Here is a 14,955-nt window from a genome sequence, read left to right as displayed (position 1 = left end):
AATACAGAGAATTTTTTTTCCACTGATTGCACTGGGGGAAAAAAAGGAAAATGTGTATGTCACATCTATTCACATTATGAACTATGCTTGACAATAACAGTATTAGTCTGATACATTGTCTGGCAAGTTCCCAGTGAAAACAAGTTCTGTACCTGAAAAATACTGACTGTTATCTGACATCTGTAGTTAACAGCGAGCTAAGACTAAGAGATGACAATGACTGTGGCAGCAAAACCACAAATCAACAAGAAATCAAATTTGGCACAAAAAGAACATTCTGAAGTCCTGTCATGCCAAACAAAAGCTTTCCTTCCCAGTTGAGAATGTTTGGCTCTATAATATTCAGAAATAAAGAGATTGTATTAAAGATCATGAGCTGCTTTAATTCCATACTAGGTTATATACAGTTCATATTTTCAAGCTTCTTTGCCCAACAAGACACCTATATTTGCAATTTTTTTTAATGGAAGTTGAAATTCTAGTGTAATCATGAACTTATGGCAGGCCTTCAAGAAGACACTTACTGCATTAAAACCACAAGAGCTGGCAACAATGAGTTTGATTCTGACAGGAGCTTTAGCACTTTCTAACTTTAGTAGTGCTAATTAATGATTAGCAAGCTTCTGTTTCACACAACAATCCTGTACTTTCCAAACTTATTTTAAACCTTTTGTGTGCATATACTGGCAACACACTATATCCAGAAAAAACCAAGCATAACATCCCAAACATCGGGAATTGTGAAACAAAAAAATAATCTGTGTTTCTGAGGATGTTTTTTTTTCTTGTTTATTGTACTTAGACTTGTTTCTTTTCCTGAGAAAATAATTTGCATAAATATTAGTTCTCTCATCATAGGATGGTTGGGTGATTTAGGGAGGGGGTTTGCAGAGCCTTTTATCATAACAAAAACTAGTAATTTAAATCAAAAAGACCAAACTAGCCCTTGAAAAAAGCCCTAAATCAATTCATACTAATCAATATTATTAAAACTTTTTTTCTGTATGTGTCAGAGGAAAATTTTTAAAATTACAGTCTTTGTTCAATAGCTAAGGTGGGCGAACCAGGAGTTAAATAAGCAGAAAAGCTTTTAAAGAAATACCGGTTGTATTTTCCAACATTTAAAAGTTTTCCTGACACAGTTCTGAGAAATAATTCAGACACTTCTTGCTGCCCAGGGGAAGAGGACAGTTGTGGGGAACTTTATATAAGTTTAATGTAAGTGACTAATTTTTCAAGACCTCAGAAAGATCAGCAGTGTTTCACCTAAGCAGCCTGCAGTCACAAAACCAGTGCTCTGTTACAGCTGGCTGCCTGCAGCAGAAATTGTGTTAGGTGGGTTTTGGTCTCCAGCTTCACCTTATTCTGCCTATCCTGTCTTTATTAATTTGAGCATGTGTACTTTGCCACTATCACCATCATCATCATCACCACCACCACCACCTCTTCGGGGCATGTGTAAGTCCTTACTTGCCTCACTTGCCAGCACCTGAGCCCACTTCTGCTGCATTCATCTCAGGAAAAGCATCTTCTTTCTTCTTGTTGCTCTGGAAACTTGCAGCACCTTTTTGCTCCCAGTGGTGGCAAAAGCAGCAACACAGGTGGTGACAGTGAGTCCCATGTATGTTCAGTGTCTCTAATTCCTCAGCTTCTCCCTGAGGTCACTGGAGCCACATAAAAGTAATTTGTATTGACAGCTCACAGACAACACCAAGACACCTGTTCCTGGAGCAACTGTGTTCCTGGAAACATTTAAGCATAGCCAAAGAGCATGAGTTCCATTAAATGGGCAATTTTCCAATGAAAATAGAATCTTTGTGCAAGCTAGAAAAGGCTAGTACAGCTACTGCACTTCAGCAAATCTTTTTATTTTACTAATTTTCCTTAGTCACTCCAAATAAACCAGCTGGATCCATGAATCTAATAATCCAATGAAACTTTCCAGTTTATGCTTCTGCAGCTATTTTATATGGATTATCAAAACCTGGAAAGGGATCAAACAGCATACCTAGGTTCTTTTTACAAAAATTCTAACCCTGTGAAATATTATGAATTCATTGGGTCATAAAAAGTTTGGTATAATAGATAAACAAGAGACTAAAGCAATAATGATTAATTTTTTATAATGTATGATGTTTTCTGTTGACCTTATTTGTCCCTTTTTTTTTACAGACTGCTCTAAAATGCCACAGCCCATCAGCTTTCCCAGATAGAACAGCAGGCATTTTTAATGCATAAGAACATCATGTATTCCTTTCAAAAAATTTACTAATTGTGGGTAAAGGAGAGAAAAAAATGGAAGAAGCAGAGCATAAAATGTCACAAATTAAATTTTATGAAAGTTATGCCTGCTGCACAGCAAGGCACAGCAGTGCTTTAGTTAGAATTGATACTGATATCTACCCCAAGCATTATGTTGTCCAAGTCATTAGAAACTTAATGTTACATCCTAGTCTACCTTTCCTGACACATGTTTGACATCAGCCAAAAGGGTCATGATCGAGAATTTAATCAACAGCTTTCTCTCAAGGTGATTTTTTTTTTATTCTCTTTTGGAGCCCCTCTACCAACTAAAACATCCACACTGGCAAGGTGTGAAGGCAGGTGTCAAAGTCTAGCAGACCTCTGCAGTTCTAGGTATGATCTGTGTTATCACAGAGTGCAATACATAGCCACTTGGGGTGAATCCTGACAGACTGAGAATACCTCTTTTTCCACAAATTTCTCTCAGACTTGCTATTTCAAATAAGCATGAAGTTCCTGCAGAGTTGGATGAATAAACATTATCTTGTCAAATTTCTTTTAGCAAATGCACAATTTCAATTGTTCCCAGGTTCCAAATGCAAGTAAAGCTGCCTTGTCTGTGCATGTGCATTCCTCTTTTTCTTTTACATTAGCTTTTTATCACTGAAATTTTCATGGATATGAACGGTGCCTACATGTTATAAGATAGGGTAGCTTGGAAAGAGATAGGAATGTGGTTAACAGGAAAAAGCTTTTGATCTGTAAATATAAATTGGTGGGGAAATGGCATGTATTTTCCTTTATACCATGAACAAAAGAGCGTGAGCTGAAAAAAGGATTCTTTGCATAAGGAATAACAAGCAAGCACCATACAACATTCTGCTTTTACCTCTGCTAATTTGGGGGATTTTGAGCTTTAAGACATAAAAACACAATAAATTTCCATGTATTATCTTAACCAAATTCTTGTCTTATGCATGCGTGGATATGAAAAATTATGTTCCATTTCAAGGTACACCTAAAGTAAACTTGAAGACTCAGATCTTCTCTGAACCCAGTTTTAATGAATCAAGTGCATGTTGGAAAGTCATTGGAGAACAGAAACAAAGAACTACATTCAGCTGCTACAACAATTTAGTTGCTGGAGTATGAACAGGTATCCCCCTCCTATAGCCCTTACCCCAATCTACAGAACAGACTCCTTCTTACTAAAGAAGGTTTTCTGTACTCACAGGATGATGAAAGGAGGAGGAAACAATATGTCTATGTTCCTTCACATATCCTTACATGAGTCATAACACTGAAGTTTACTTACTGTGCTGGGGGAATCTGCTGCTTGGTTAATACCAAGCTTTTCAAATCATGCATCAAAAAACTGATCCAGAACTACACCACTACTTATTTCTGTACTACCAATCATCAAAAAAAAAAAAATCTTTGCTTAATTGGTTTGACAAAAAAGAAGCAGAGCAAAGCAGCTTCTCTTTCAAAAGAAATGCTGCTGAATTTTTAGACTGTTTCCATTGACTTTAGATGGATGTTTATGTGTGTGCCTTCATGACCAGACAGGTAAGGCTATCTTCTGTCTCTGCCCACTAAATTTGAGTTAAGTTAAAAGGAGAGCAGGAGAAAACTTTATGCACAAACTTTTGTTTTGTTTTCAATTTCTAATAGGAACTTTTGCCAATGTGAATTCCCCTAATCTACTTATTAAGGCTTAAAATCTTCTATTAGGAAAAACTGCTATGAAGTTATATCAAAATGGCAAACAACTGTGTTTCTAAGGTTATCATTTCCCTCTGTGATGTCCATAGTTAAGTTCATTGTGCCATTTATTTAATAAAATCTTCCTGCCTACATCTGTTAGTTTTACTTGATCAGAATTATAAAAATCACTTCATTTGACCCAGTGTCTATTTTCATAAGCAGATTTACTTATTATTTAAAGGTTAAAATATTATTAATAAATTATTATTATATTAAGAATTATGATTATAAAATTAGCTGTTTTCAAGTATTCCTGCTGCTCCTCAAAACAAATGAATCTTTACATTAAGACATCAATGAATAAGCAATAGAAGTCACACTGCTCATGTTAGACCAGAAGGTACACAGCCATTATATGCATAGGCAGATAAGCTGCACTCTTCTGAGCTCTTAAACTTTATAAATGCATTCTCTTGTACAATGATATAGACTTAATTATCACATCTTGCATTTACTCATTTTCAGTATCCAAAGAGAGTTAGCAAAGAAAAGGGAGTATTCTCTACTAAAAAATCTATCTTTTTCAGCAACAAAATCCCCCATTTAAGACAGAGATGGGAAAGGGTTGCTTAGATCACTTAATCAAGTCTTCCTGTAATATGATTAGGAACAAGTTTAGAATTATTCCCAAAACACCTACCTAGGCCACTGAACAAACAAAAATGCCTTAAAACAAACCTAATAGTACAAAAATCCCCAAATTCATAGTAAAAAGTTCTAAAGAAAGACGCAATGGGCATTACAAATTTCATAAATTACTACAATAGCAGTCAAGAAAGGAGGAATGCCTTTAAAGTGAAAGAGGGTAGGTTCAGAATAGACATTAGGAAAGAAGTCTTTACTTTGGGGCTAATGAGGCACTGGCACAGGTTGCCCAGAGCAGCTGTGGTTGTCCCATCCCTAAAGTCTTCCTGGCCAGCTTGGATTGGGCTTGGAGCAACCTGGTCTAGTGCAAAGTGGTCTGCCCATGGTGCCCATAGCAGGGTGGCTGGAAATAGGGGATCTTTAAGGTACCTTCCTACCTAAACCATTCTTTGCTTTTCAGAGTTTTATAGCAAGTGGATAGGGACTTGGATGAGTTAAGTTTTTCAGACAGTATTTCTAGAACTTAATGAGCTGCATCCAGGGACAATGGAGAGTTATGATATGATTTCTGTGGCTGAGTAGAACATCATTAAGCAGTTAGAACACTTTCATATCATAATATCATAATGTGTTTTCAAACTGAGGATGAATATGTTTTATCAATATAAATGTTTTGTTAATAGAAAATATTATCTGCATGTATTCTAAACCTTTCCCTTTTTTCAGGTATCCTATATTCAGGGGAAAAAATACAAGAGACACTAATAGAGAAATGGATGCAGCTTAGTTGTCAAAGATAACATATTTGATTCCATTTTCAACTGAACTGAGTAGTGGACATCTCCCGTGGGTGGTGGTGCATCCCACCTCCCCACCCCAGGCTGCACTACAGTCTGAGAAACATTGTCAGGCTGTTGCTTTTATATTAAACCTGGTTTTGCAGATACCTTTGCCAGCAATTCTTTGAACGATCTTATAACACTCATTCTTGACACCACGGGATGACCAAGATCAAACTCCATACCTTGAGTACTCTCCCTGGGAAAAATATGCTTATACTTACCTGTATTAGTATCCCTTGCAGCTTGAAAGAGTTCTGATCTGAGAAAAGCAGGTATATAAACCATTTTGAAGTCTCAGATATTGGCTTCTGTATAGCATATTCCTGCATGGATCAACCCACCTGTACTGTGTCATTGTTCTATCTTGTGCTGGAAAAATGCTTCTGTGGAGGGACAAGCTAAATCGGTAAGGTCAGGAAGATCTTAATGTGCATTTCATAAAGATTTAACACTGAACAAGTTCCGCTAAAAATGTTGTTTTCTTGCTGAAAAACACCATCAACTCACTGCTCCAATACTGAGTTTAGCATACAGAAAGAGGTAGAATTTAAAATACTGTGATGTATATAAAAGCTTTTAACAATGTTTTACTAATGAGAATTTTGTTACATGTTAGTTCTCTTCCATTGCATTGCAAGACCTCGGTTTTTTCTTTTTTCTCTCTTTTTATGCTTAACCTTGTAAAATGTGGTAAGCTTTACCTACAACTTCCCCTTGAAGTTTGGGCATCCTACTAAGGAGCAGCCATTTTTATATCAGAGCAATAGATATGATCTTTGTATTTGAAATCAGAGATTTAAAGATACTGGGATGTACAATCATCTTGTTAGATGCTACTAAGAATTTATTCTGGCAACAGGAATGAGTTTTGTTGCCAAGAATTCTGAGGTTACAGCAGAGAGCACAATTTCTTTACTTCATTTTCTGGGTTGAAAACCAGGTTCCCTGTAGATATATACATGTATATATAGAGATATAAACACATAGATACACCCCTTCTCTTCCTCCTTTTCACATTCATTTTCTCCCTGATTTCCACTGGGAAAGAAAAGTGGCATATTGATTGCACAGGAGATGTAAAGTACTCAGCATACCTACATTAGGCTGGCAGACAAAAAGCTAGGCAGTTGGCTTTGTCCTAGCCTGAGGTGAAGCTGGATGAACAGCACATGGAAAACTATGCACATGACATGAGAAATTGCTGGACATGTCAGAGATTAATCAAGAATCTGATGAGGGTTACAGATAGTGCCAAAAGAGACATCAGAGTTTGGCAGATGGATAAAAATGGGTTCCATGAAAAATGGGTGAACTTCACAGATAGTGGAAGGGAGTATTAGGACCTTGTGGTGAACAGATTCTTGCAAGGCCAGCAATGTCTAGATGACCATAACAACAATACCTTACAAGACACAAATTAGGTTGGTTTCAATACCTTAAAAGGCATATTTGTGCATATATGTATAATAACTGGGACCAAGGTGGAAAAAGTTGGCCAAATTGTTTATTATCTGCTGTATTAGTCCAAGACCTTGAGGGACCAGTTTATACTGTAAGTTATTGGATCTGAATAGGACCAAGGAAGCAGATCTCCCCATGAGGAAATGTTGTTTTTAGATGAGGTTGAACAGAGATTACGCTGTTCAAAAAGGCAATGAAGAAGGATCCATGGAAGAGTCCTTCTCTTCCAACTATCCACTCCATTTCTTGTTGATGATCTACACTTGCTTTCCTGTACACCACAGTGGGAGCTGAACACTAGAGATGGCAAAGCTACCTCTAATAACTCTTGTCTTAGGGGTCCATAACATGTCCAAAGGCACAAAATTATTTTAGGTGATTGAAGAATTTAACCTTCAGGCCAGATAAGGACCAGTGTGTTTCAATGATGTCATCTGGATGGCTTCCCACAACATGATGAGACAATGTTAAATTAGACATTTCTGCCTACATCATGCACTGACTCATTAAAGCACTGTAACAGTAAATGAGATCAGAGATCTTCTCTAAGTATTTACAGACAACTCTAAAGTTTCAATTTTTCTATTTTAATATTTTCCATAATTTATATGCCATGCTTTCCTATGGATAGCTCAGATTTGCTGCACTTCATGAACAATGTCAGTCTTTTGAGTTTCCTCCAAACCTTTAAACTAGGGATGGGTATGAAAGGATAAAGCTTGTTAGAGAGCACTTTGAACAGCAGAAAACTATCAGTCAAAACAGCAGTTTCATAATGCAGCTGAGGCAGTGAGTTATCTCAGAATGAACAGTACCTCACCCAATTAACCTGATATCAGAGTGGAAGTCCATCTGAACAAAAACAAAAACAGCAAAAAGAGACAGCTAAGAGGGAAGCTTTTACTCCAGAGATTCTCTTTTCCTGCAGCCTTTCCAAGCACAAACCAGTGCATATGATCAGTGCAGCAACCTGTTGCAGAGATCACCCGTGGTTTGATAAGGTCAAAGCAAAGCCATTTTCCATTCTTTCAAAATATAAAGGTCTGGAAAGAGAAACTTGTTAGCCAGAATGACACAGTCTAATTATAAAGAATGTAGCATCTTTGGCCAGAAACTGTTAAAAATCCTGGTTTGCTGTTTTGTTGCAATACTAAAAATACTAGCAACTTTTGCTGAAGGTTTGCAAAAGTTTGGTATAACAATTCTTCATATGAAAGTAATGCCTCAACAAATAAAGCCGTGTATTGTCTGAAAACCTAGTAGTGTCATCCCCTTCCATGCATCCACAAAAGCAAAATTTGAGCAAAAGTTCCTATTAAACAAAATAATATTTGGCTGTTAATACCGGCAACCTGAAGGCATAAAACTCAGCAGCATGACATAATTGAAAATAAATGGTGGATCCTATTGGTCAGTGAGACAATTGAAAGCCCGACTTTCTTCAGCTGAATCAAAGTAGTACACACCATCCACTACACTTCCAGACCCTGGTATCTAATTAAATCCCAAGCAACAGAGCCTTTCTGGAAAGTATTTTAGACTAAAATTTACCTTGTGCAGTGTCAGCCTCCAAAAAGTTGTATACTTTCTGAATTGGCAGCAACAAACTGCCAATATTACCTCCCATATCCAAACTGCGATTCAGCTGAATTTATCTAGGGATTCAGGCACTGCTCTTGCTACACTGACTGTGCCATGATTGCAGGGTTCCTCTGAATAGGTTGCAATTTGCAGAAAATAAATACCCTTTATGACATGCAAGCCACTAATTCTACAAGGATTTCCCATACAGCAACATAAGTGTGGGGGAGAGGGGGTAGGGGTGGAGAGAGATAAAGTAAAAGTTCCCTATTCCTATTCCTGTACTTCTGAATGGGAATGGATGGGAGATTTTTACCATCAAGTCATAGACATGCAACTGTCCAGAAGGGAGGCCAAGACATAAATTAGCTACATTAAGTGAGGCCAAATCATTAATGGAAGACTGAGAGAACTGTTTGCTTACAATTCTTAAAGCCAGTGAGTGAGAAGGTACTCTCTAAATGGACTGAGTGTATCCTAATAGCAGCTGTTTCCTAATACTCAGTTTAAATAATCCTTGATCCAAATGGAGTTAATTCCATCTTGTCCTTGCTCAGCAGAGAACAATTGCTCACTATCTTTTTATAACAGCCCTTAAACACAAGAATATAATTTCATGACTCAGCCTCCTCTTCCCTAGACTGAACAAATACTCTTATTTCAAGCTTTCCTCATAGATCATCTCTTTTAAATCCTTGTGCTGTCTTTGGGCTCTCTCCTGGACTCTGATGTATTTTGCTCACATCTTGCTTTAAGACCATTAACCAAGTAGTGCAAAAGATATTCTTTTTGAGGCCTTACCATCCCTCACCAAGTTATTCATCATCTCTTATAAAATATTCCTAGCAATATACATATATATATATATATAAAATAACAGGGTTGACCTATTTTTCAATGGCAACACAAAGTTTTTTTGTAACAAGTCCAAGGTGATGTTCATTCTCATATTCTCATTTTATTTTTAGGATGGTTTTCTGTAGGATCTGACTATTACCTTAGAAAGAATAGTTTCCCTCTAACTTGGCAATTTGGATTACAGCCTCTCATCTTAGGGTAGTCGGCAGGTTCTTGGCTGCCAAAACCACAAGGACCTGGCAATCTTCTTAGTAGTACTAGAGAGCACTTAGTAAACCCTAATCATGTTTTCCACCCCTTGAGGAATGAGAACTTCAGCTCATTAGGAGCACTGTCTTCCCCGGAATGAAGCAAAACTCAGGAGTTCTGCTGGACACTTGGACATGGCTAGCAGTACCAATAGACAGCCATGCCAGCTCTCTGGCATGGTCACAGGGAGAATTTATTCCCATTTTACCTTGTCATTTTCCCATGCAGTTCCAGGGCATGGGTTGGGACAGGTCAGGCACTCATTCTTACTTTAATTGGAGCTACACTGCTCTGGCATAAGGAAGTTTCAATGTACAAGAGTAGACCCCAGTGTCTAGGAAATATATAGGGTACACTGAATACACTGCAGTAGATAGAGTCAATATTCATCAGTATTTATCCTGAAGACATTTTTAGTACCAAAAAATAATTTGCAGACAAAATATTAGTAAGCTCATTCAAGTGAAAAGTACAGTTAGGATGTGATGAAAGACACAAAAAGATAAGCACATCAGCTCACCTTATTACCACGCTGATACATTGCCTTAACTTTGGGATTATCTCCAAGTTTCTTTCAGCTACATGAAGTAATTGTGCAGACTGAATAATCATCTCATCTTGAGAGACAAGGGCTTTATTCAAGAAGTGATGAAGAAGGTTTGAGACAAAGGTATCACTCTGAGCCCCTGGCACTGACTTGTACATAATTTGTGGGAGGCCTTTTGCCCAAATTTTGGCTTAGTCAGTCATTCCCCATTTGTGCATTTGATTTAGCCTTGACCAAGTGTAGCTTTCTACTCATCTTTTGTCAAGGGGTAATTGAAATCTGAACCAGCCCTTGAATGAGGTGGTAATCCTCCCAGTTTGATGTCAGACATAACACTTAAAGAGCCATCCTTTCCACTATCCAAGTCATTAGCAGAAAAAGCAAAACAAAATTGGCCAAGAACAAATCCAGCTGAGCACCCACCTGACAATAATTTCTCATCAGCTGCATTTCCTTTGCGTTTGCAGTAGTGGGGGCTAGAAGAAGGAATGGAAATATGTTCTTTGACAGAACAATAGTTATATGTCTCACAAAGGAAAAGGACTTTGGGAACTGTTGCACAAACAGTGATTTAGTGAAAACTAAGACTACAGCAGATCATATTATCACACTTAGAAAACGTGAGAAAAGAAGATGGTAGAGTATTGTTTTTTCTAGTGGTCTGAGATAATTTTGAACAACTGTGTCTACTTACACATGCCAAGTCATATGCCACTACAGAACTACCATAAAAGTCCACTATCTATTTCCTATTCAAGATTTTTTCTGAGACATAATTTTCTATTTCTTTTGTTCAAATACTGACTTACACAGAAATCCAGTGTCTGGCTTCTTATCTACTATTCTGACTTCAATCAGAAGCTGGTGTTTCGTATTGTCTCCACCTCTTCACTCACATTAATGAGAAATATTAAGGAAAATATACACTTCTATTAATGAATATTTAATACAGGAGATTAAATCTTTCAGTCTGTGTATAGAACAAACTTCAATTATTAGCAGTGCAAGTTCACCCGGTACAAAGATTGATAATTTTTGCCCATTTGAACTGTTTAGATTTCAATCTTTACCCAGAAAAGTCAGAGAATATGCACTACTGTACTTTAGCATAGATTTACAAAGACAGTCAAGGACACAATGATACAGATTTGGCACCAAGTCGTTTACATTTAGAGAGTCATTTTTTTTCAGGTTGAATGTGATGGGAATTGTAAAACAGCCTGCAATGTACTCTGAGGGTTTTTTGCTGAAATTTTGAAAATCTTATTAAAAAGCTAGTTTTAAATACTTGGCTTTTGTACTCTGTCAGTATGTAAAAGAATCCAAATTTTATTTTAATGGAATGGGTGACAAGTTACATATATATTTTTATATATATATAAATTGTAGGTATATATTTCAATAACATAAAGAATAAATACTCAATAAATACTCAATATGAAATAATGACAATGGTAACAGCTGTAGTAACAGTGGTAACAATTATAGTAATAATAATGCAGAGCAATGTTTTAACATTCAAGCATTAAAATTATCAAGACCTAAATGCTGAAATATATAAAAGGATAAAAATTGGCCTAATTCTCTTGTAATAGATATTTATGAAATAAAAGTCAACCTAGAGCAGCAGAGTAAATAGCCAAATTTTATTCACAAGCATACAATTTCATGCCCTAAAAATTCTTGTGCATAGGCTGATTATTATTCTCAGATCTAATCTTATTTAACAATATACTTAATCTTTAAAGCCATAATCAGAGTTGGCATAGAAATTTTTCAATGAAAATATTATTATTGATAAATAAGTACAGCTTTTTGTTCTGAATTGTTTTTTGCCTCATACAGGCACTGGGACTTTCAGTTTGTACATAATATTTTCTGAAGAGTACTAAAAATTCTGTTCTGCCTAGACTGACTGTACTCAGAATTGGGGATTATTTTTTTCAGTTATTAAGACAAGTATTTCCATAAGAAAACTAAAAAAAGAAACATTTTACCCAGTGTGACTCCCACTCACAAAAAACAAATATATGTCTAATGTTATTAGTGTAGACTATTTCTATGCTTAAAATTATTATAACTTTAGCAGTTTTCTGAAGTGAGGTATTAAGATGCCATTGTCCACATTATTTCATGCAAAGAGCCAGGTAAGCTTTCCATATATAAAGTGCAAGATGAGGCACCTCCTTTCTCCTGTTGACCTATTCATATCTTAAATATTTTTGTAATAAATTCAAAACAGATGCACTTAGTGCTTAGAATAAAATTACTTCTTTATTCCAGTCTAAAGAATGTTTTTCTTTCCTCAATTCACCTCTCATAGGGCTCCTTGACAGATAAGTTGTTATTTGGGCAGCAGAGTCCTATACTATTTTGTGTCCTCATTTAGATTTTAAAAGTACTGATTATTAATAATCAGTAGTGACTATCCACTATGGCTCTTTTGTTGATTTTTTTTGTTAGCTTGTCAGCTAGATCTCATAAGGTTTTGTCCAATTACCTCTTAAAATTAAGCCTTTATTTGAAGTGTTATGAAAAAGACAGTGCTAAAACAATGCCTTTCAAAGTTATAACTTAGAAAATCATCTAGTGTGAAGCAATACTGCTAAAACATAAGATGAAAGTAGCATTTCGCCACGTTATCTTTTATCTCTAATTTGAAACATGCTAAAGATATCCTTAAGGAAAGATCTGGAAAGCTCAGTCAGTCATTTTCTTTTGGTTATCCCAGCAATGTCTCCTCAATCAATTCATGGAATCACTGAATACGTTGAGATGGAAGGGACCCATAAGGATCATTGAGTCCAACTCCTAGCCCTGCAAATAAAAACATGCTGAGGAAAACTAGGACTGCTTAAGCAGTGTTATGGCATATTATTTTGGTCAGGGAAGTAAAGAAACCAGCAACAGCACAGTGACTATGTGACCTAACCAAACAGAAGTAGCTTATTATAAGGAGCTGCTGTCTAAATACATGTTAACAAGGCAAGAAGTATTGCTTTTAAGTTGCAAGTATAGCAACTACTGTAATGAATTACTCTGCATTAAATAAACTTTTGTTCTTAATAGCATTTAAAGCGCCTCACATTTCTAAAGAATGCATTTGTTTACAACCTACATTGTTCTGAAAATTACATTCCTCCCTCTGCAATAACAGACCTTCCATTTTTTCATAAGTATAAAGGCGAGGATTTTCAAAGTAGCTGCTTCCAATTATCCCTTAAATTTTAAGTCTAGATGGCCTAATAAGCTGTTTTGGAAAGCATAGCCAGAAAAAGATGTCACACTTGTTTACAGATTGCTCACCTCTTTTTCACTAAGCCCTCCTACTTTCCTAATTGACTCCACTCAATTACCTTTTGTGCTCAGCAAAATGTTACCATCCATCACATTTATAGTGTGGGACTCTTAAGCAGATGACTCAGCGCTGATGTTCTTCAGCCTGCATATATCACAAATACAAACTGCAATGAGAAGAAACCAATATTTGCATAATAGTGCTGGAAAATTACTCAGAGGTGACTCTTAGGGAATTTGTGTGGTTTACTTTTAACAATATTTACCACCAGTTCAATAGCAGAGGTCAAATATGGGAAGAGATGGGATTGCTTGTATTACTTCAATTTGTGCTGTATGCTGTGTCCTGTTTACAAGCAATGTTTTCAAAGATGTGTCAGATCTCCAAAGTTGTTTCCCTTTTTCCCTGTTTTATCCTGATTTAGGGGTTTTTTGTTCTATTTTTGCAAAATGTTAAACTTCAGGAAGGCAACCAACTGAGTGAAAATTAAAAGCTTAATTATTTGTTGTTCCTTTAATGTGAAGAAAAAAGTTACTAAAGTGGTTTTCTGGACCAGTAAATCCTTCTCTGCAGTGAAGCATTACCTTTTCCTTGCTCAGACATTGCTATTTAACTAAGTCTACTTCTTAGGTTGTTAAGTATGTTCTAATATTTGATCACTGGTTTGGTTTTTTTGCTTACTTTTCCTGTTTACATTGCGTACACTGGCTATGTAAAACAAGATTCTTGAATTTCTATCCATGTTGAAGGAAAGAACAAAGTGAGGTTTTCCATCTGTGAACATGCTTCTCCTTTTTCAAATTAAAGCCCTTCTTCATGCAGTAAATCTTGCTCATGCTGCCATTGCATCCAGCGAGTTTACTAAAGTGGGTAAGTGCTGGCACACTAAATAGAAGTCTTCAGATTCTTACTTTGTGGATATTCACTCCACACAGAGAGTGATTTAGCATTTTTGGACTAAAATAACTACTTTCTACAACCAGACCACATCCAGGGAAAATCTACACAGCCATCTGTCTGGCCATGACAAATAGCAGTCATTTCTCACAACAGTTTCTATTAACCAAGAGTTGTGAAAAGATATGAACTGAAATGGAGCATCATATTTGTAAGCTGAGTGTGATTAAATACCCCAGTTCTACATTGTCATTTTATTTTTGCCAGCTGTGGATTGGTGGGTAGACACAGTGTGAGATTAAATTCATTCCAGGGCCACAGGTTAAATTATTACCATTTCAACTGTATTATCCTCTCTATAAGATGGAGTAATCATTAAAATTTAGAAAGCTATATATTTTTAGGTACTTGGTTTTTGTCAGCAACAACTGTGAGCTTCTAGCAATATTATTATAAGGTATGTCTTGTACTGCTTAGAATCTGACCCAGTGTTCCTGAAGCATTTGTTCAATTAGGTGGAAAGAATGTTGGCAGAGAAAGACCTAGTGGCCCTGGTGGACAAGTATGATGAAGAGATTGTCAACAAAGATAATTAAGCATTTGTCCTGTGAGGAAAAGTTGAAGGA

This window comes from Lichenostomus cassidix, chromosome 3 (genome assembly GCF_008360975.1).
Source record: "Lichenostomus cassidix isolate B80296 chromosome 3, HeHo_3.0, whole genome shotgun sequence".
NCBI lineage: Eukaryota > Metazoa > Chordata > Aves > Passeriformes > Meliphagidae > Lichenostomus > Lichenostomus cassidix.
The sequence above is the reverse complement of the archived record's forward strand: the minus strand, read 5'-3'. Positions refer to the sequence as shown.